Here is a 21,757-nt window from a genome sequence, read left to right on the forward strand (position 1 = left end):
GTGTCTTATAGTTTTCTGCATACAGGTCTTTTGTCTCCTTAGGTAGATTTATTCCTAGGTATTTTATCTTTTTTGATGCAATGGTAAATGGAAGTGTTTTCTTAATTTCACTTTCAGATTTTTCATCATTAGTTTATAGGAATGCAAGAGATTTCTGTGCATTAATTTTGTATCCTGCTACTTTACAAAATTCATTGATTACCTCTACTAATTTTCTGGTAGCATCTTTAGGACTCTCTATGTATAGTATCATGTCATCTGCAAGCAGTGACAGCTTTACTTCTTCTTTTCCGATTTGGATTCCTTTTATTTCTCCTTCTTCTCTGATTGCTGTGGCTAAAACTTCCAAAACTATGTTGAATAATAGTGGTGAGAGTGGGCAACCTTGTCTTATTAGTGATCTTAGAGGAAATGGTTTCAGTTTTTCACCACTGAGGATGATGTTGGCTGTGGGTTTGTCATATATGGCCTTTATTTTATTTTATTTTATTTTTTGCGGTACGTGGACCTCTGACTGTTGTGGCCTCTCCCGCTGCGGAGCACAGGCTCCTGACACGCAGGCTCAGCGGCCATAGCTCACGGGTCCAGCTGCTCCGCAGCACGTGTGATCTTCCTGGACCGGGGCAGGAACCCGCGTCCCCTGCATTGGCAGGTGGACTCTCAAACACTGCGCCACCAGGGAAGCCCTGGCCTTTATTATTTTGAGGTAAGTTCCCTCTATGCCTACTTTCTGGAGATTTTTTATCATAAATGGGTGTTGAATTTTGTCAAAAGCTTTTTCTGCATCTATTGAGATGATCTTATGCTTTTTTTCCCCTAAATATCTTTATTGGAGTATAATTGCTTTACAATGGTGTGTTAGTTTCTGCTTTATAACAAAGTGAATCACTTAGACACATACATATATCACCATATCTCTTCCCTCTTGGTCTCCCTCCCTCCCACCCTCCCTATCCCACCCCTCTAGGTGGTCACAAAGCACCAAGCTGATCTCCCTGTGCTATGCGGCTGCTTCCCACTAGCTATCTAGTTTACATTTGGTAGTATATATATGTTCATGCCACTGTCTCACTTTGTCCCAGCTTACCCTTCCCTGATCATATGTTTTTTTATTCTTCAATTTGATAATATGGTGTATCACACTGATTGATTTGCATATATTGAAGAATCCTTGCATTACTGGGATGAACCCCACTTGATCATGGTGTATGATCCTCTTAATGTGCTATTGGATTCTGTTTGCTAATAGTTTGTTGCGGATTTTTGCATCTATGTTCATCAGTGATATTGGCCTGTAGTTTTCTTTCTTTGTGACTTATTTGTCTGGTTTTGGTATCAGGGTGATGGTGGCCTCATAGAATGAGTTGGGAGTATTCCTCCCTCTGCTATATTTTGGAAGAGTTTGAGAAGGACAGGTGTTAGTTCCTCTCTAAATGTTTGATAGAATTGGCTTTTGAAGCCATCTGGTCCTGGGCTTTTGTTTGTTGGAAGATTTTTAATCACAGTTTCAATTTCAGTGCTTGTGATGGGTCTGTTTATATTTTCTATTTCTTCCTGGTTCAGTCTCAGAAGGTTGTGCTTTTCTAAGAATTTGTGCATTTCTTCCAGGTTGTCCATTTTATTAGCATAGAGTTGCTTATAGTAATCTACCATGATCCTTTGTATTTCTGCAGTGTCAGTTGTTACTTCTCCTTTTTTCATTTCTAATTCTATTAATTTGTCTTCCTCCTTTTCTTGATGAGTCTAATGGTTTATCAAGTTTGTTTATCTTCTGAACGAACCATTTTTAGTTTTATTGATCTTTGCTATTGTTTCCTTCATTTCTATTTCATTTATTTCTGATCTGATCTTTATGATTTTTTTCCTTTTGCTAAATGTGGGGATTTTTTGTTCTTCTTTCTCTAATTGCTTTAGGTGTAAGGTTAGGTTGTTTATTTGAGATGTTTGTTTCTTGAGGTAGCATTTTATTGCTATAGACTTCCCTCTTAGAACTGCTTTTGCTGCATCCCATAGGTTTTGGGTCGTCGTGTTTTGTCATTTGTTTATAGGTATTTTTTGATTTCTTCTTTGATTTCTTCAGTGATCTCTTGGTTATCCAGTAGTGTATTGTTTGGCCTCCATGTGTTCTTATTTTTTACAGATTTTTTCCTGTAATTGATGTCTAGTCTCATAGTGTTGTGGTCAGAAAATATACTTGATATGATTTCAATTTTCTTAAATTTACAAAGGCTTGATCTGTGACCCAAGATATGATCTGTCCTGGAGAATGTTCCATGAGCACTTGAGAAGAAACTGTATTCTGTTGTTTTTGTATGGAATGTACTATAAATATCAATTAAGTCCATCTTGTTTAATGTATCATTTAAAACTTGTGTTTCGTTATTTATTTTCATTTTGGATGATCTGTCCCTTGGTGAAAGTGGGGTGTTAAAGTCCCCTACTATGAATGTGTTACTGTTGATTTCCCCTTTCCTGGCTGTTAGTATTTGCCTTATGTATTGAGGTGCTCCTACGCTGGGTACATAGATATTTACAATTGTTCTATCTTCTTCTTGGATTGATCCCTTGATCATTATGTAGTGTCCTTCTTTGTCTCTTGTAATAGTCTTTATTTTGAAGTCTATTTTGTCTGATATGAGAATTGCCACTCCAGCTTTCCTTTGATTTCCATTTGCATGGAATATCTTTTTCCATGCCCTCACTTTCAGTCTGTATGTATCCCTAGGTCTGAAGTGGGTCTCTTGTAGACAGCATATATACGGGTCTTGTTTTTGTACCCATTTAGCCAGTCTATGTCTTTTTGTTGGAGCATTTAATCCATTGACATTTAAGGTAGTTATCTATATGTATGTTCCTATTACCGTTTTCTTAATTGTTTTGGGTTTGTTATAGTAGATCTTTTCCTTCTTTTGTGTTTCCTGCCTAGAGATGTTCCTTTAGCATTTGTTGTAAAGCTGGTTTGGTGGTGCTGAATTCTGTTAGCTTTTGCTTGTCTGTAAAGGTTTTAATTTCTCCATCGAATCTGAATAAGATCCTTGCTGGGTAGAGTAATCTTGGTTGTAGGTTTTTCCCTTTCATCACTTTAAATACGTCCTGCCACTCCCTTCTGGCTTGCAGAGTTTCTGCTGATAGATCAGCTGTTAACCTTATGGGGATTCCCTTGTATGTTATTTGTTGTTTTTCCCTTGCTGCTTTTAATATTTTTTTCTTTTATTTAACTTTTGATAGTTTGAGTGATATGTGTCTTGTCATGTTGCTCCTTGGGTTTGTCCTGCCTGGGACTCTCTGTGCTTCCTGGGCTTGCCTGACTATTTCCTTTCCCATGTTAGGGAAATTTCAGCTGTAATCTCTTCAAATATTTTCTCAGACGCCTTCTTTTTCTCTTCTTCTTCTGGTACCCCTATAATTTGAATGTTGATGTGTTTAATGTTTTCCCAGAAGTCTCTGAGACTGTCTTCAATTCTTTTCATTTTTTTTTTTTATTCTGCTCTGCAGTTGTTATTTCCACTATTTTATCTTCCAGGTCTCTTATCCGTTCTTCTGCCTCAATTATTCTGCTATTGATTCCTTGTAGAGAATTTTAAATTTCATTTATTGTGTTGTTCATCATTGTTTGCTCTTTAGTTCTTCTAGGTCCTTGTTAAACGTTTCTTGTATTTTCTCTATTCTATTTCCAAGTTTTGGATCATTACTATCATTATTCTGAATTCTTTTTCAGGTAGACTGCCTATTTCCTCTTCATTTGTTTGGTCTGGTGGGTTTTTACTTTGCTCCTTCATCTTCTGTGTGTTTCTCTGTGTTCTCTTTTTGCTTAACTTACTGTGTTTGGGGTCTCCTTTTCTCAGGCCGCGGCTTCGTAGTTCCCGTTGTTTTTGGTGTCTGCCCCCAGTGGCTAAGGTTGGTTCAGTGGGTTGTGTAGGCTTCCTGGTGGAGGGGACTAGTGCCTGTGTTCTGGTGGATGAGCCTGGATCTTGTCTTTCTGGTGGGCAGGTCCACGTCTGGGTGGGTGTTTTGGGGTGTCTGTGACCTTATTACGATTTTAGGCAGTCTCTCTGCTAATGGGTGGGGTTGTGTTCCTGTCTTGCTAGTTGTTTAGCATAGGGTGTCCAGCACTGTAACTTGCTGGTTGTTGAGTGGAGATGGGTCTTGGCGTTGAGATGGAGATCCTTGGGAGATTTTCTTCGTTTGATATTATGTGGAGCTGGGTGGTCTTTGGTGGACCAATGTCCTGAACTTGGCTCTCCCACCTCAGAGGCAGAGCCCTGATGCCCAGCCAGAGCACCAAGATCCTGTCATCCACATGGGTCAGAATAAAAGGGAGAAAAAAAGAAGGAAAATAAATAAATAAATGTTATTAAAATTAAAAATATTAAAAAAAGTTTTAAGTAATAAAAAAAGGAAGAAAGCAACCAAACCAAAAAATATATTCACCAATGATAACAAGCGCTAAAAAGTATACTAAAAAAAAAAAAAACGGGCAGGGCTTCCCTGGTGGCGCAGTGGTTGAGAGTCCGCCTGCCGATGCAGGGGACACAGGTTCGTGCCCAGGTCCAGGAAGATCCCACATGCCGCGGAGTGGCTGGGCCCGTGAGCCATGGCCGCTGAGCCTCCGCGTCCGGAGCCTGTGCTCCGCAACGGGAGAGGCCGCGGAAGTGAGAGGCCCGCGTACCGCAAAAAAAAAAAAAAAAAAAAAAAACGGGCAGACCGAACCCTAGGACAAATGGTAAAAGCAAAGCTATACAAGCAAAATCACACACAGACGCATATACATACACACTCATAAAAAGAGAAAAAGGAAAAAAATATATATAGTTGCTCCCAAAGTCCTCTGTCTCAATTTGGGATGATTCGTTGCCTATTCAGGTATTTCACAGATGCAGGGTACAGCAAGTTGATTGTGGACCTTTAATCCGCTGCTCCTGAGGCTGCTGGGAGAAATTTCCCTCTCCTTTGTTCTCACAGTTCCCGGGGTTCAGCTTTGGATTTGGCCCCGCCTCTGCGTGTAGGTCGCCTGAACGCATCTGTTCTTTGCTCAGACAGGACGGGGTTAATTAAAGGAGCAGCTGCTTCGCGGGCTCCGGCTCACTCAGGCCGGGGGGGAGGGAGGGGTATGGATATTGGGTGAGCCTGCGGCGGCAGAGCCAGCGTGACGTTGCAATAGCCTGAGGCGTGCTGTGCGTTCTCCCGGGGAAATTGTCCTTGGTTCACGGGACCCTGGCATTGGCGGGCCGCACAGGCTCCCGGGAGGGGAAGTGTGGAGAGTGACCTGTGCTTGTACACAGGCTTCTTGGTGGCGGCAGCAGCAGCCTTAGCGTCTCATGCGTGCTTCTGGGGTCTGCGCTTTTAGCCGCGGCTCGCGTCAGTCTCTGGAGCTCCTTTAAGTGGCGCTCGTAATCCCCTCTCCTCGCGCACCAGGAAACAAAGAGGCAACAAAAAGGCTCTTGCGTCTTCGGCAGCTCCAGACCTTTTCCCGGACACTCTCCCGGCTAGCTGTGGCGCACTAGTCCCTTCAGGCTGTGTTCATGCCGCCAGTCCTCTCCCGGCGCTCCAACCGAAGCCCGAGCCTCAACTCCCAGCCCCGCCCGCCCCGGCGGGTGAGCAGAGAAGCCTCTCGGCCTGGTGAGTGCTGGTCGGCCCCGATCCTCTGTGCGGGAATCTCTCCGCTTTGCCCTCTGCACCCCTGTTGCTGCGCTCTCCTCCGCGGCTCTGAACTTCCCCTCTCTGCCCCCAGCAGTCTCTGCCCACGAAGGGGCTCCTAGTGTGTGGAACTCTTTCCTCCTTCACAGCTCCCTCCCACTGGTGCAGGTCCCGTCCCTATTCTTTTGTCTTTTTTCTTTTGCCCTCCCCAGGTACGTGGACAGTTGCTTGCATTTTGGGAGGTCTGAGTTCTTCTGCCATCGTTCAGTAGGTGTTCTGTAGGGGTCGTTCCACATGTAGATGTATTTCTGATGTGTTTGTGGGGAGGAACGTGATCTCCACGTCTTACTCTTCCGCCATCTTGAAACTCCTTCGATGCGTGGCCTTCTCATTGCTGTGGCTTCTTGTTGCAGAGCACGGGCTCTAGGAGCACGGGCTTCAGTAGCTGTGGCACTCAGGCTCAGTAGTTGTGGTTCGCAGGCTCTAGAGCGCAGGCTCAGTATTTGTGGTGCACGGGCTTAGTTGTTCTGCGGCATGTGGGATCTTCCCGGACCAGGAACTTGTGTCCCCTGAAGTGACAGGCGGATTCTTAACCACTGCGCCACCAGGGAAGTCCGAATGAACTACTAAACTTGTAGGTGAAATAATGGTATTAGATTATTACTATTGAAAAGCTCTTTTATTTTATGAAAATACATAATGGGCTTTTTCCAGTTGAAATGCTCTAACGTCCAGGATGGCTTCAAAATATCGTGGAGGAAGGGGGAAAGTGGGTAGGATTATGGATGAAATAAGTTTAGCCATGAATTATTAATTGTGCAGAGTGATGTATGCATTGGATTCTTAACACTAGGCTGTCTACTTTTGTATATTTTTGCAGTTTTCCATGAGAAAAATTATTTTATAAATATCTATCACCCTTGCCTAGAAAAAACGATGAGAAGTGTATTCTACAAAATGTAACAGTGGTTATAGGTGATTTTTATTTTCTTCTTTGTGCTGCCCCAAAGTTTCCAAATTTCTACAGGTGTGGGTGTTCTTTTTAAAATCAATAAATTTGTTGTTTTCAGGGAGATGCCACTGATTACTGGCTCAGCTGAAAGTAATCAAAACCAAGCCTAAGCTAGAGGAACACAGGTTAATTAAATTAAGGTAGTTTCCCGGTAGATAGAAGAGAGAAACCAGGAAAGGGAAGGCCGATTTATTTAGCTTCTTCCTCTGCTAAAGGAAATTTACCCTGTGGGAAGAGGCTTTGTGGTCCACTGCAAGAATGCAGCCTTAGAGCTAAGGACTTGAGGGGTGCGGGAGAAAAGTCTGGGAAATCTTGAGTCAAGCTATTTTAAACTTTTGTCAGAAAAGTACTTTAGATATCCACGCTTGCAGCAGACATCAGACTTTGCGAGATTGGAGCACCACCTGGATTTGGCTTTCTTCATACGTGTGTGTTGCCAGTGGCTGGCAAGGTAAAAGACTGTAATGATTTTCAGCCCCACAGGCTTCAGAGGCAACACGATTGGGTTTCCAATCTCAGCTTTGCCACTTAGCTGCTCTGAAGCATTGACAAAGCGGTTTGCCTTCTTTAAGCCTGGATTTCTCCATTTGTAAAACAAAGAAACAACAATACCACTTCACAGGCTTAGAAGTGTAGTGCCTAGAAAGAGTAGATACGTAATAAGTAGAAGTTATTCTTGTGGTTCTTGCCAGTAGAAAATAAAATATCCACGGCTGCCATTTAAACTAATCTATGAATGGTTTCCCACTTCGCTGTCTTTTTATCTTTTGCTTTCTCCTTTTTAGCTGTTAATGGACCTCAGACTCGACTCTTTTTCCCAAAGGAGTGCTGACATGTTCTCAGACTATCAGTTATCTTTATGCGTATAGTTGTCACTGATAGAATTCTTTAAACATAGCATTGCTAGATGGATATCGAATCATTATGTTGTACCCCTGAAATTAATAAAATGTTATGTCAATTATACCTCAATTAAAAAGAAAAGAAAACTCATTGAAACCATTGTCTGACCAAGAACCTTCCTTTCTTAATGTTCCTCTCCACCTGCAGTGGTCTGAAATGCCTCTTCAACTGCAAAATTCCATAGGATATGGCCATAATGCCCCCACATTCCCTTTTTCTAATTTCATAAATGAGATTCAAGAGACTGGCTTGTAGAAAATTTCAGGAGGGTATAGATGGTAAAGTTAGGATGAGATGGCCTATCTCCTGTATCTCATCAGACCTCACCTCCATTACATCACTTTACAGCCCAAGGACTCTATTCTACTGATACTGTGCAACGATAATATGACAGAAGAATTTCTGATTAATTTTGGTGGGTAGAAAGAAAAATGGTGATCAAGGGAGCCTTATTAAGAGCCTTTGTATTATTCCAAATATGAGGTAATTAAGATGGGTATTGGGGTGACAGTGGTATGAACAGTACAAAATGTTTGATAGAGCAAATCTCACAGAGGCCAAGTTAGTGAGATCTCGTGGCTGGCCAGAATAATTTGAAGAGTCCATTGGATCATCTTCATTTTCATCATGCAACTCATCTCCAGATTTAAGCTGGTGACTGTGGTGACAATCTGAATAGCAGTTCAAAAGCTGTTGTAGGCTTTGGGGCTTCTATGCAGACAGAATTCTATACTGATTGGTTTCATCTTTCAAATCTGAAATCTTCTCCAGATTTGTCCTTTTGCTGTGCAAAATATCATAGACCAGTAGGATTTATTTTGGCTTTGGGCGCTCGCTTTAAAATGAAACAAGCTTGTTTAGAAGCTCCAAGGATGGACAGAACTCTTTTGTGGTCAGTGTGCTGAAACATGGAGAGATTTAGGTCTCTCGGAAAATTAAAGAGGTTGTTCTGTGCCATCTGTGTTTTGTTGAGGTTGCTTCAAAACTCACAGGTTTCTTTTTGTATGCTTTTTCCTTCCTCCATGTAGCTTCACTTCGATATAGGAGGAGGATTTTTTCTTCCCCTTTCACTGCCTTTTTTTTTTTTCTTTCCAAGAGCTTCTGGGAATAACCTTCATTTTCACTCTTCCAAATAGGTGTTTCATTTACCATAATTTTACGTAGTGTATAGCATAAAGCTTTACTACCTTCTTCGGTTCAAAATAAACCTCCCAACACAACAGGGGGATTCAAAAGAATGCCTAAGAAATCTGGGGAGGATGGCGGTAAAGGGAGGCAATCAAAAAGGGAGGCATTCTACTGAAGCAATGTCAAAGACTGAAACCAGTCCCCAGACTTTTTAGAATTGCTAGCTAGCTATGTGACAAAGTTTGGTTTATTTGGCATTTCTTGTTGATTTAATGTAGGTATTACATCAGCAGTAAATAATCCTACTCTTCCGCAATTCCTTCTTACCTTTCGAATATTTTAATTTTATTCAAACTTTTGTAGGTTTTACAATAATGGAGCACTCTAAGCTTGGGCACTATGTATCTGGGTAATAAACTTCAAAATATTTTTAAAAAATAGGGTATGTCATAGCTCGCATTTGCTGGAGACGCTCTGGGATGTATGTCCTGGGCTTCCATATAAGATGTCCAGTGACTTTACAGAGGAACCAGGGAATAAAATAACTGTCATCTATTGACTGTTTACCATGAGCTCAACATCAGGCCAAATGCTTTACATGTAATATCTCTTTTAAAACTTATAAGACTGTAGGGAAAATATAATTATTAATTCCACTTTATGTTTGGAGCAGATATGTTTCACGTAGGTAAAGGAAGTTGCTCAAGTTATATAGCTAGTTTCTTGGGCTGGGTTCTGAAAGCAGCACTGAGACAAAGGTAGTCTCCCAGGAAATGATTGCCTGGAGTGGAGTGACAAGGAGTGAAGGAAAGAACCAGTATGTGACTTGTTACTGAGTTGAACACCACGAGGAAGTCTGTTCTTTGAACTTGCTGGAAGGATAGTCTGAGGAGCTTTAGGAAATGTATCTTAAAACCATCCACCTCGGCGATGAAGGGGAAACATCTATTCATTGGTTGTTGTCCTACACTGACTTATAGATTATACATTTCTCAGTGCCAGGGGAGTTCCCACTGGGTTTTCCCACCACACTGTCAGAGAAGTCCTGGGACAGGTACTTGTACCAGGTATATGTCAAGGGCCCAAGGTAAGATGCTGTCAGTTTGCATCACTGTGCAGGTTGATAAAGCCTGCTTGAAACTGATTGTTCCAGCAGTGGATGGAATAAGGGGTGAGCAGAGGTTGAGTAGTGGTTCAGAGCAGGAACCTGGTGCAGCTGGTTCCCAAAGGAACCAGGTTTCAAACCCAAGCCAGTCTGATTCCAAAACCTGCTCACTTTACCACCATACATTGCCATCTTCAAACGTAATATTGGACTCAATATTGGATTTGCTCTTCTGGGGTCTCCTGTAAACATTTGGTAATCTTTCTTGATGGAAAAGAGTGCCTTGACTGAAATGTGGCAGAGGTGAAGTTCATCTTCAGCAATTCTCAGTGTGTTTGCCTCCTTTTCCCCTTTTTGCTGCTCCTGAGGCCCTGACGATGCACTATTTCAGTACACATTTGGCCCACTCTTGTTGTATAACTTGCATCACACCTGTAACCCATCCCTTCATATAATTAACATACCTTTTGCAGTCACAGTATGATGGTGGTGGAAGAAGCCTGGAGTTTGGGGTCCAATCTGCATGTTAAATATTATTCTACCTCAGAGGGTGTGGCCTTGGCCAACTCAGTTTCCCTCCTTTGAGTCTGAATTTTTTATTTGCCCAAGGGGAGATATAGTATCTACATGATAGGGTTATATATGAAAGGGAAAAGGTGGAAGGAGGAAATAATGTCTATGAAAACACCTGGATAACTGCCCTTCTCTGTCCTCTCCCTCACTGCTTCTGTCCCGTTCTGGATCTTGAGGGAACTGAAGCCAATTAGGCAAATTTCAAGTAAGATATATGGCTTACTGTGACTTCTCTCTGATAATATTTGGCTCCAGTCTCCTGAGCTGAAAAGATTATTAAAAATAAATCACAGTTGGCAAACTCCTTCCTATTCTTTTTTTTTCTTATAAATTTATTTTATGTATTTTTGGCTGCGTTGGGTCTTCGTTGCTGCGCGTGGGCTTTCTCTAGTTGCGGCGAATGGGGGCTATTCTTGTTTGTGGTGCTCGGGCTTCTCACTGCCATGGATTCTCTTGTTGTGGAGCATGGGCTCTAGGTGCCTGGACTTCAGTAGTTGTGGCACGCGGGCCCGGTAGTTGTGGCCTGTGGGCTCCAGAGCGCAGGCTCAGTAGTTGTGGTACACGGTTTTAGTTGCTCCACGGCATGTGGGATCTTCCTGGACTAGGGCTTAAACCCGTGTCCCCTGCATTGGCAGGCGGATTCTCAACCACTGTGCCACCAGGGAAGCCCCCTCCTTCCTATTGTTTAAGACCCATCTCAGATGTCAGGGCTCTGTGATGCCCTCCCACCCCTGATTGATACCTCAGAGCATGATCAATTGCCCACTTCCTCCTTTTCCCAGTAACTTACTTTTCTAATCCCAGCCCTCTTTTCTTATGGGGCTGGAAGGAGGACAATTCAGCAATAAAATATTCCTGCAGTTAGCAGTAAGGCCCTAATAAATCCCACGGGATATTCTGTTTGTTCTTTTCTTTAAGATTAAAATTTCTATCCAGACTCCGAGTCCAGAGCAGTAGGAATATGGAAGTGTCGTCTCTGGCCTAGTCAACTTGTCCCCACGTGCCATTCACTGCTGTGGAACCTTCATCTTCCACTCTTGGGGTTTATCATCTAGTGCTTCCTGCCTTTACACACACAGACAAGAAGGGCAGAGATTCTTCCTCTCACCTTCCCCAAAACATTCTTTAAATCTTCATTTGCTTTCCTGACTGCTCACTCCCCCTCCCCCCAGCCACTTCTACTTTCTAAGAATTGGCCTCTCTTGAAATCCCATCTCCCTTTGTGTCTTAGCCCTACTGTGCGCTTACAGTCCTTCTCAGCCAGGTCAGTTTCTGCTCCTAGACAGAGGGGCATAAAGGGAGATGGTTTGTGTTTTGACATGATTTCTAAGAATTCTGTGGTTTGCCCTCAGAGTAAAGCATCTAAAAGACAACCAATATCTCAAAGTTATAAAGATTAATTTCTCACTGTCATTTTAACTATACCTTCTTATATGTAAACATCTGGTTATGTTTTCCATCCTTGAGTGATGTTACCAAAAAAAAAAAAATACTCAAACCCTCCGAAACCCTCCTTTCTGTTATCTTATTCTAGGAAAGTGCTAAACTCTAGGGAAAGCATTAGAAGAGGAAATTTTCTGGCCTTGTCTCTCTTTGAGCACCTTCCTATACTATTATCATTTACTTTTTTCCTTTAATTGAAAAATTTATTAAGATAACTATGAATTCACATACAGATGTAAGAAATAATGCAGAAAGATCCCATATGTACTTCTCCCAGTTTCACTCAATAGTAATATTTTGCAAAATTATAGTATTCATGTAATACACAAGAAGGATATTGACATTGATATACTCCACCAATCTTATTCAGATTTCTGCAATTTAACTTGTCCTCATGTACACCTGTGTGTGTGTCTGTGTGTGTGTACGTGTGCTAAGTTCTATACAGTTTCATCACCTAGTTCATGTATCACGTTTATAGGCAAGATACTTAACATTTTCAATCTCACGATAGCTCTCATGTTGCCCTTTTATAACCACACCCATCTCTTTCCTCCACATGCTCTGCATCTCACACCTGCCAACCTCTATCCTGTCCTCCATTTTCAAAAATTTTGTCATTTCAGCAGTGTCCTATAAATGGAATGATTCAGTATATGACCTTTTGTGATTAGCCTTAATTCAGCATAATTTCCTGCAGACTCATACAAGTTGTTGCATGTATCAGGTGGTTCTTTTTTATTACTGAGTTATAGTCCATGGTATGCATGTACCACAGTTTGTTTAACCATTCATCCCTTGAAGGACAACTAGGCTGATTCCAGTTTTCAGCTATTACAAATACAACCATTATGAATATTCATGCACCAGTGTTTTCTATGAACATAAGTTTACATTTGTTTGGAATACGCAAGGAGTGTGTAAATGGAATAAATGCCCAGGAGTAAGGTTGTTGGATCATATGATAGTTGCATGTTTAATATTTTTTTTTAAAAACTGCAGAGCTGTTTTTCCAAAGCAGCTGTGCCAATTTAAAATCCCACCAGCAATGTATGAGTCACCCAGATCCTCAGGATCCTTGCCAACAGTTGCTGTTGTCACTATTTTTTTTTTAATTTTACAAATCTGTTAGGTGTACAGTGTTATGTCATTGTGGTTTTATCTGTATTTCCCTAATGGATAATGATGTTGAGCATCTTTTCATTTGCTTGTTTGCCATCTGTATATCCTCTTTGGTGAAATCGTTTCTCTCTTTTGCACTTTTTCTAATTGTACTGTCTTTATTTTACTGTTGAGCGATGAGACTTTTGTATATATTCAAGACACTAGTCTTTCAATGGATATGTGGTTTGCAAATATTTTCTCTCAGTCTGTAGTTTGTCCTTCAATCCTCTTCACGTGGAATTTCCAAGAACTAAAGTGGTTAATTTTAATGAGGCCCATTTGACCAGTTTTTCCTTTTGGGCTTGTGCTTTTGGTATAAAATTTAAGAAACTCCTGTGCTAGTCCTATTCAAAGATTTTCTCCTTTTTTTCCTAAAAGTTTTACAGGTTTGGTTTACGTTTCAGTCATTTTGAGTTAATGTTGGCATAAGGTGTGAGGTTTAGGTCATGATTATCTTTTTGCCTGTAGGTGTTCAGTTGTTCCAGCAAGATTTGTTGAAAAGACTGTCTTTCCTCCATTGAATTGATTTTGTATCTTTGTCAATAATCAGTTGAGGCAGTCTCTGTGGATCTATTTCTGTGTCTTGTATTCTATGCTGGTAATCTTTGTGTCTATCCCCCCAACAATACTACATAGTCATGATTACTGTAGCTTTCTCATAAGCCTTAATATCGGGTGGAATAACTCCTCCTACTTCTACTTCATTTTTCTTTGTCAGTATTACTTTAGATGCTCAAGAGCCTGTGTCTTTTCAATTCAGTTTTAGAATAAACGTGTCTGTGTTTACAAAACAAAAACAAGCCAAAAAAAAAAACCAAAACACTTTGTGTTTGATAGGCATTGCCTTAAATCTATAGATAAATTGGGGGAGCAATGACACCTTTCCTATGTTGAATATTGCAATCCACGAATACAGTATATTTTTCCATTTATCTCAGACCTCTTTAATTTCTTCATCAACACTTTGTAGTTTTTAGTATATAGATACAGTACATAACAGTTTTACCTATGTATGTCTTTCTCTAGAGGGATTGTGGGTGATAATGTGTGTTTCATTTCAGTTTCTGTATGTAATTTGTTAGTATATAGACATGTCATTGATTTTTCTGTGTAGATCTTATAACCTATGACCTTTTGAACTCATTTATTACTTCTATGGGTTTTTTTTTGTAGATTCCTTGAGATTTTCTGTGTTGACAGTGCTGCCATCTGTAAATACAGATAGTTGTATCTCTTACTTTACAACCTGTCTGCTCTTTATTTCTTCTACCTGCATTGTTGCAATATCTACAACTTCCAGTACTGTGTTCAACCTTTCAGGGAAGCATTCAGTCTTTACCATTCAGTCTTTACCATTAAGTATGATGTCATACATAGTTTTTTTGTAGATGTTCTTTATCAGGTTGAAGTGATTTCCCTTTATTCCTAACTTTCTGAGAGTTTTTAAAATCAGAAATGGATGCTGGATTTTGTCAAATGCTTTTCATCTGTCATTTGGTATGATCATGCCATTTTTCTTCTTTAGCTTGTCCATATACTTGATTACATTGATTTTTTTTTTTTTTTTGGAACGTTGAACCTGCCCTGCATTTTTGAAATAAATCTCACTTGGTCATGGTATGTTGATTCTTTTTACATATTGTTAGAGTTGGTTTGTTAATATTTTATTTAGAATTTTTGCATCTAAGTTTATATTTTTGCATCTAAGTTTATGAGAGTTATTGGTCTGTAGTTTTGATTCTTTTATTCTTCTTTTGGACTGATTTTGGTATCACGGTGACAGTAGCCTCATAAAATGAGTTGAGAAGTCTTCTCATATTTCTTTTATGGAAGAGATTGTGTAAAATTGATATTCCTCTTTAAATATGTGGTAGAATTCTCAAGTGAAACCGTCTGGGCCTGGAGATACCTTTACAGGAGCATTTAAATTATGTACTCAATTCATATGGTTTCGGGCTGTGCAGATAGTCTAGTTCATCTTGATTGTTTTGGTAGTGTATTAGTTTTCTATTCTGCTGTAACCAATTACAATAAACAGTGGTTTAAAACAATAAAAATATATTATCTTATATTTCTGTACATCAGAAGTGTGATGTGTGTCTCACTGGGCTCAGATAAAGGTGCTGGCAGGGCTACATTCCTTTCCGGCAGTCTAGGGAAGAATGTATTACCTTGCGTTTCCCAACTTCTAGGGAATGCCAGCTTTCATTGGCTTATGGCCCCCTGCAAAACTAGCAACACTAGGCTGAATCTTTCTCACACTGCCATCTTTGTGGTTCTCTGACGACAGCTGGGAAGGGTTTTCCACTTTTTATAAGTTGATGTGATTAGATTGAGCCCACCTGGATAATTCATGGATCAATTCATGATACCCTCTCCATCTCAAGATTGGTCACCGTAATCATCAGAGCTAATTCCCTTTTGGCATATATAACATACTCATAGTTTCCCAGGGATTAGGATGTTGACATTTTGGGGGTCCATTATTCTGCCTACCCTAGGTAGTCTGTGGTTTTCCACATATTGATCCATTTCTTCTAAGTCGTCAAATTTTTGAGTATGAAGTTGTTTGTAGTATACTCTTTTTAATTGCCACAGGATTTGTAATGATATCCATTACTTCATTTTTCATATTGGTGATTTGTGTTTTCTCCATTTTTACTTGTATCAGTTTTGCTAGTGGTTTATCAGTTATACCGACTTATTTGAAGAAACAGCTTTTTGTTTCCTTCATTTCTTTATTGCTTTCCTATCTTCAGTTTCATTGATTTTTTGCTCGTCTTTATTGTTTCCTTCCTTCTGTTTATTTTGAGGTTTTTTGCTCTTCTTTTTCTAGGTTCTTGAAATGAGAAGTTATGTTATTGACCTGAAACCTTCCATCATTTTTTTTTTTTTTTTTTGCGGTACGCGGGCCTCTCACTGTTGTGGCCTCTCCCGTTGCGGAGCACAGGCTCTGGACGCGCAGGCTCAGCGGCCATGGCTCATGGGCCCAGCCGCTCCGCGGCATGTGGGACCTTCCCGGACCAGGGCACGAACCCGTGTCCCCTGCATCGGCAGGCGGGCTCTCAACCACTGCGCCACCAGGGAAGCCCCCTTCCATCATTTTTAATGTAGCATTAATTGCTATAAATTTCCTTCTTAGCACTGCCTTAGCTATACCCCACATTTTGATATGTGGTGTTTTGCTTTCATTTAGCTCTGTTTTTTAAATTCCTTTGAATTCTTTCACTCATAGATTCTTCAGAAGTGTATTATTTACTTTTCACCTTTTTGAGATTTTTATGTTATCTTTCTATTACTGATTTCTAGTTTGATTCCATATAGTCAGAAAATAAAGTCTATACATGATCAGTTATTTAAAATTTGTTGAGGTTTGTTTTATTGTCCGTTAAATGTTACATCTTGGCCAATGTTCCATGGTCACTTGAAGAAAAATTATATTCTACTATTGTTAGGTGGAGTGTTCTATATACATCAATTAAAGTCTATTTGATTGCATTGTTCAGATCACCTATATCCTCGCTGGTTTTCTGTACAGTAGTTCTATAAGTTATTGAGAGGGAGGTGTAGAGTGCCATAATTGTGGATTTGTCAACTTCTCTTTTTAATTCTATCAGTTTTGTTTTATGTATTCTGAGGCTCTATTGTTTGGTGCATACTCATTTTTAATTGATATTAAAATCTTCCTGGTAGATATTTTTCAAAAGGTATTTTCCCTTTGGCCTCTAGTAATTTTCTTTGCTCTGAAATTTACTTTATCAGATGTTGACATAGCCACTGTTACTTTTTTAGATTAATGTTGACACATTATATCTTTTTTCCATCCTTTCCTTTTAGTTTATCTTTGTCATTGGATTAGAAGTGAATTTCTTATAAGCAGTGTATAATTGTGCTGTGAACTTTTCTTTTATTCTACTCTACAAATCTGTTTAGATTGATGTATTTATGTCATTTCATTTTAGGGTAAATATTTACAAGAAGTAAAATGCTCTGTGTTGCAAAAAATATTGATAAAGGATAAGAAAGTTGGAAGAAACAAATTTTCTGATTTCAAAATTTAGTACAAGCCATGGCAATCGAGAAAGTGTTCTTCAGGCTTAAGGATACACATCTAGATCTATAGAATTGAGAGTCTCAAAATGAACTTGCACATTTATGGGCAACTGATCTTTGATAGGGATGCCAAGGTAATTTAGTGGAGAAAGAATAGTCTTTTCAACAAATTATGCTGGGACAACTGGTTATCCATATGAGAAGAATGAAGTTTGAACCAAACCTTACACCATGTACAAAAGTTAACACAAAATGCATATAAATAGAGGTAAAACCATAAACATCTTAGGAGACAACATTGGCATAAATCTTCAAGACCTTTAATTAGAAATAGTTTCTTGGATATAACACCAAAAACACAACAGTTAAAAAAATAGATAAACCGTACTTAATTAAAATTTAAATTAAATTTAAATTAAATTAAAATTTAAAATTTTGTGCTTCAAAAGATACTATCAAGAAAATCAGAAGGCAATCCCAGATTGGAAAAAAATATATTGTAAATCATATATCTGAAAAGGAACTTGTATCTAGACTATATAAGGAACTGTAACAACTAAATAATGAAAATGATGTAAGTGGATAAATTATTTAAATACATTTTTCAAAGAACATATAAACAAGACCCATAAGCACATGAAAAGATGTGTATGAGATGATATATCATTGTGGTTTTGATTTGCATTTCCCTGATGATCAGTGATGTGGAGCAAATTTTCATGTACCTGATAGCTATGTGTATGTCTTCTTTAGAAAAATGTCTGTTCAGTTCTTTTGCCCATTTTTTAATCAGGTTGTTGGGTTTCTTGTTATTGATTTGTATGAGCGGTTTATATACTTTGGATATTAACCCCTTATCAGCCATATTATTTGTGAATATAATCTTCTCCCATTCAGTAGGTTGTCTTTTTTGTTTTTTGTCAATGGTTTCCTTTGGTGTGTAAAAGCTTTTAAATTTAATTAGGTTCCATTTGTTTATTTTTGCTTTTCTTTCCTTTGCCTTAGGAGACACAGCCAAAAAAAAAAATATTGCTACAATTTATGTCAAAGGGTGTTCTATGTTTTCTTCTAAGAGTTTTATGGTTTCTGGTCTTACATTTAAATGTTTAATGCACTTTGAGTTTATTTTTTGTACAAGGTATGAGAAATGTTCTAATTTCATCATTTTACATATAGCTGTCAAGTTTTCCCAGCACCACTTATTGAAGAGAGTATCTTTTCTCCATTGTATAGTCTTGCCTCCTTTGTCATAGATTAATTGATCATAAGTGTGTGGGTGTATCTCTGGGCTCTCTGTCCTGTTCCATTGATCTATGTGTCTGTTTTTATGCCAGTACCATGTTGTTCTGGCATAAGAGAGTCCGCCAGCCGATGCAGGGAACACGGGTTCGTGCCCCGGTCTGGGAGGATCCCACATGCTGCGGAGCGGCTGGGCCTGTGAGCCATGGCCGCTGAGCCTGTGCGTCCAGGGCCTGTGCTGTGCAACGGGAGAGGCCACAGCAGTGAGAAGCCTGTGTACCACAAAACAACAAAACAAAACAAACAAACAAATAATAAAATTGACTGTAGTAATGGATGTACAACTCTGAATATACTAGTGGTCATTGATTGTACAATTTCAATGGGTAAAGTTAATTGTATGTGACTTATATTTTAATAAGGCTGTTTTAAAATGTATGGAAACTACCCTCATACCATGCACAAAAATAAATTCAAAATGGCTTAGAGACTTAAATCTAGGACATGACACCATAAAACTCCTAAAAGAAATCATGGGTAAAACATTCTCTGACATAAATTGTGTCAATGTTTTCTTAGGTCAGTCTCCTAAGGCAATAGAAATAACAACAAAAATAAACAAATGGGACCTAGTTAAACTTAAAAGCTTCTGCACAGCAAAGGAAACTGTAAACAAAACTAAAAGACAACCTACAGAATGGGAGAAAATATTTGCAAATGATGTAACCAATAAGGGCTTGATCTCCAAAATATACAAACAGCTCATACAACTCAATAACAAAAAAACAAACAACCCAGTCAAAAAATGAGCAGAAGACCTAAACAGATATTTCTCCAAAGAAGACATACAGGCACATGTGCCAATAGGCACATGAAAGTATTCTCAACATCACTAATTATTAGAGAAACACAAATCAAAACTACAATGAGGTACCACCTCACACTGGTCAGAATGGCCATCATTAAAAAGTCTATAGGTAACAAATGCTGGAGAGGGTGTTAAGAAAAAGGAACCCTCCTACACTGTTGGTGGCAATGTAAGTTGGTGCAGCCACTGTGGAAAATAGTATGGAAGTTCCTCAGAAAACTGAAAATATAACTGCCATATGATCCAGCAATCTCACTCCTGGGCATATATCTGGACAAAACTAATTCAAAAAGATACATACACCCCTATGTTTATAGCAGCACTATTCACAGTAGCCAAGACATGGAAATAACCTAAATGTCCATGGCTAGATGAATGCATAAAGAAGATGTGATACATATATACAATGGAATACTACTCAGTCATAAAAAAGAACAATATAATGCCATTTGCAGCAATATGGATGCAACTATAGATTATCATACTAAGTGAAGTAAGTCAGAAGGAAAATGACAAATACCATATGATATCACTTATATATGGAATCTAAAATATGACACAAATGAACCTATCTATGAAACAGAAACAGACTTGCAGACATAGAGAACAGACTTGTGGTTTCCAAGGCGGAGGGAGGGTGGGGAAGGGATTGACTGGGAGTTTGGGGTTAGTAGATGCAAACTATTACATATAAAATGGATAAACAACAAGGTCCCACTGTATAGCACAGGGAACTATATTCAATATCCTGGGATAAGCCATAATGGAAAAGAATATAAAAATGAATGTATATATGTATATAAATGAGTCACTTTGCTGTACAGCAGAAATTAATACAACGCTGTAAATCAACTATACTTCAATTTAAAAAATATAAAGAATGTATGGAAACTTAAAAAAATGAATACATTAATGCTTAAGTATGCCATTTTATTACTTTTCACTTGTCTTCCATGTTTCCCTGTTTTTTTTTCTCACCTTACTACAGGTTGGTTCAACGTTTTATAAATTTCATCATGATTTATTTATATTGTTTTGAGTGTATGCTTTTTCCTTATTTTTTTGAAGTATAGTTGACCTATGAGTTTCAGGTTTACAACATAGTTGTTCGACATTTGTATACATTATGAATTGATTACAATGATGTGTAATAACCATGTCACCATACAAGATTATAATAGAATCATTGACTATAATCCTTATGCTGTGCTATATCCCCATGACTTATTTATTTTATATCTGGAAGTTTGTACCTCTTAATCCTCTTTACCTATTTTGTCAGAACACCTTACTTCTTCCTCTGCGGCAATCATATGTTGTTCTCTATACTTAAGAGTCATTTGTTTGGTCTTGTTTGTTCATTTGTCTCTTTTTTAGATTCTACATATGTTCATTTGTCTCTTTTTTAGATTCTACATATAAGTGAAATAGTATGGTATATGTCTTTCTCTCTGTGACTTATTTCACTTAGCATAATACCCTCTAGGTCCATTCATGTTGTTGCAAATGGCAAGGTTTCATCCTTTTTAATGGCTGAATAGTATTTGTATATACATATACACACATATATATACACATGTATATATATATACATACATGTATATATTCACATAAAAGTATATATATACACAAACACACACACACACACATCTCATATTCCTATCCATTCATCTGTTGATAGACACATCAATTGATTCCATATCTTGTCTATCATACACAGTGCTGCAATAAACATAAGGGTGCATATGTCTTTAGAATTAGTGTTTTTGTTTTCTTCAGATAAATACCCAGGAGTGGAATTGCTGGGTCGTATGGTAGATTTATTTTAAACTTTTTGAGGAACCTCTATATAATGTTTCCATAGTAGCTGTACCAGTGCACCAGGGGTGCACAAGGGTTCCCTTTTCTTCACATCCTCACCAGCTTGTCATTTGTGGTCTTTTTGATGATAGCAATTCTGACAGGTGTGAGGTGATATCTCATTGTGGTTTTGATTTGCATTTATCTGATGATGTTGGGTATCTTTTCATGTGTCTGTTGGTCATCTATATGTCTTCCTTGGAAAAATGTCTATTTAGGTCCTCTGCTCATTTTTAAAAAATTTTTATTGGGGTATAATTGATTTACAATGTTGTGTTTGTTTCAGGTGTACAGCAAAGTGAATCTGTTGTACAAATACATATATCCACTCTTTTTTAGGTCTTTTCCCATATAGGCCATTACAGAGTATTGAGTAGAGTTCCCTGTGCTATACACTAGGTCCTTATTAGTTATCTATTTTATATATAGTAGTGTATATGTGTCAATCCCAATCTTCTAATTTGTCCCTCCCCTCCACCCCTTATCCCCCGGTGACCATAAGTTTATTTTGTGCATCTGTAACTCTGTTTTGGTATTGTAGATAAGTTCATTTGGAGCCTTTTCTTAGATTCTGCATATAAGCGATATTATATGATATTTGTCTTTGTCTGACTGACTTCACTCCATATAAGAATCTCTACATCCATCCACGTTGTTGCAAATGGCATTATTTTTTTCTTTTTTATGTCTGACTAATGTTCCATTGCATATATGTACCACATCTACTTTATCCATTCCTCTGTTGATGGACATTTAGGTTGCTTCCATGTCC

Source organism: Lagenorhynchus albirostris, chromosome 3 (assembly GCF_949774975.1).
Source record: "Lagenorhynchus albirostris chromosome 3, mLagAlb1.1, whole genome shotgun sequence".
Classification (NCBI taxonomy): Eukaryota; Metazoa; Chordata; class Mammalia; order Artiodactyla; family Delphinidae; genus Lagenorhynchus; species Lagenorhynchus albirostris.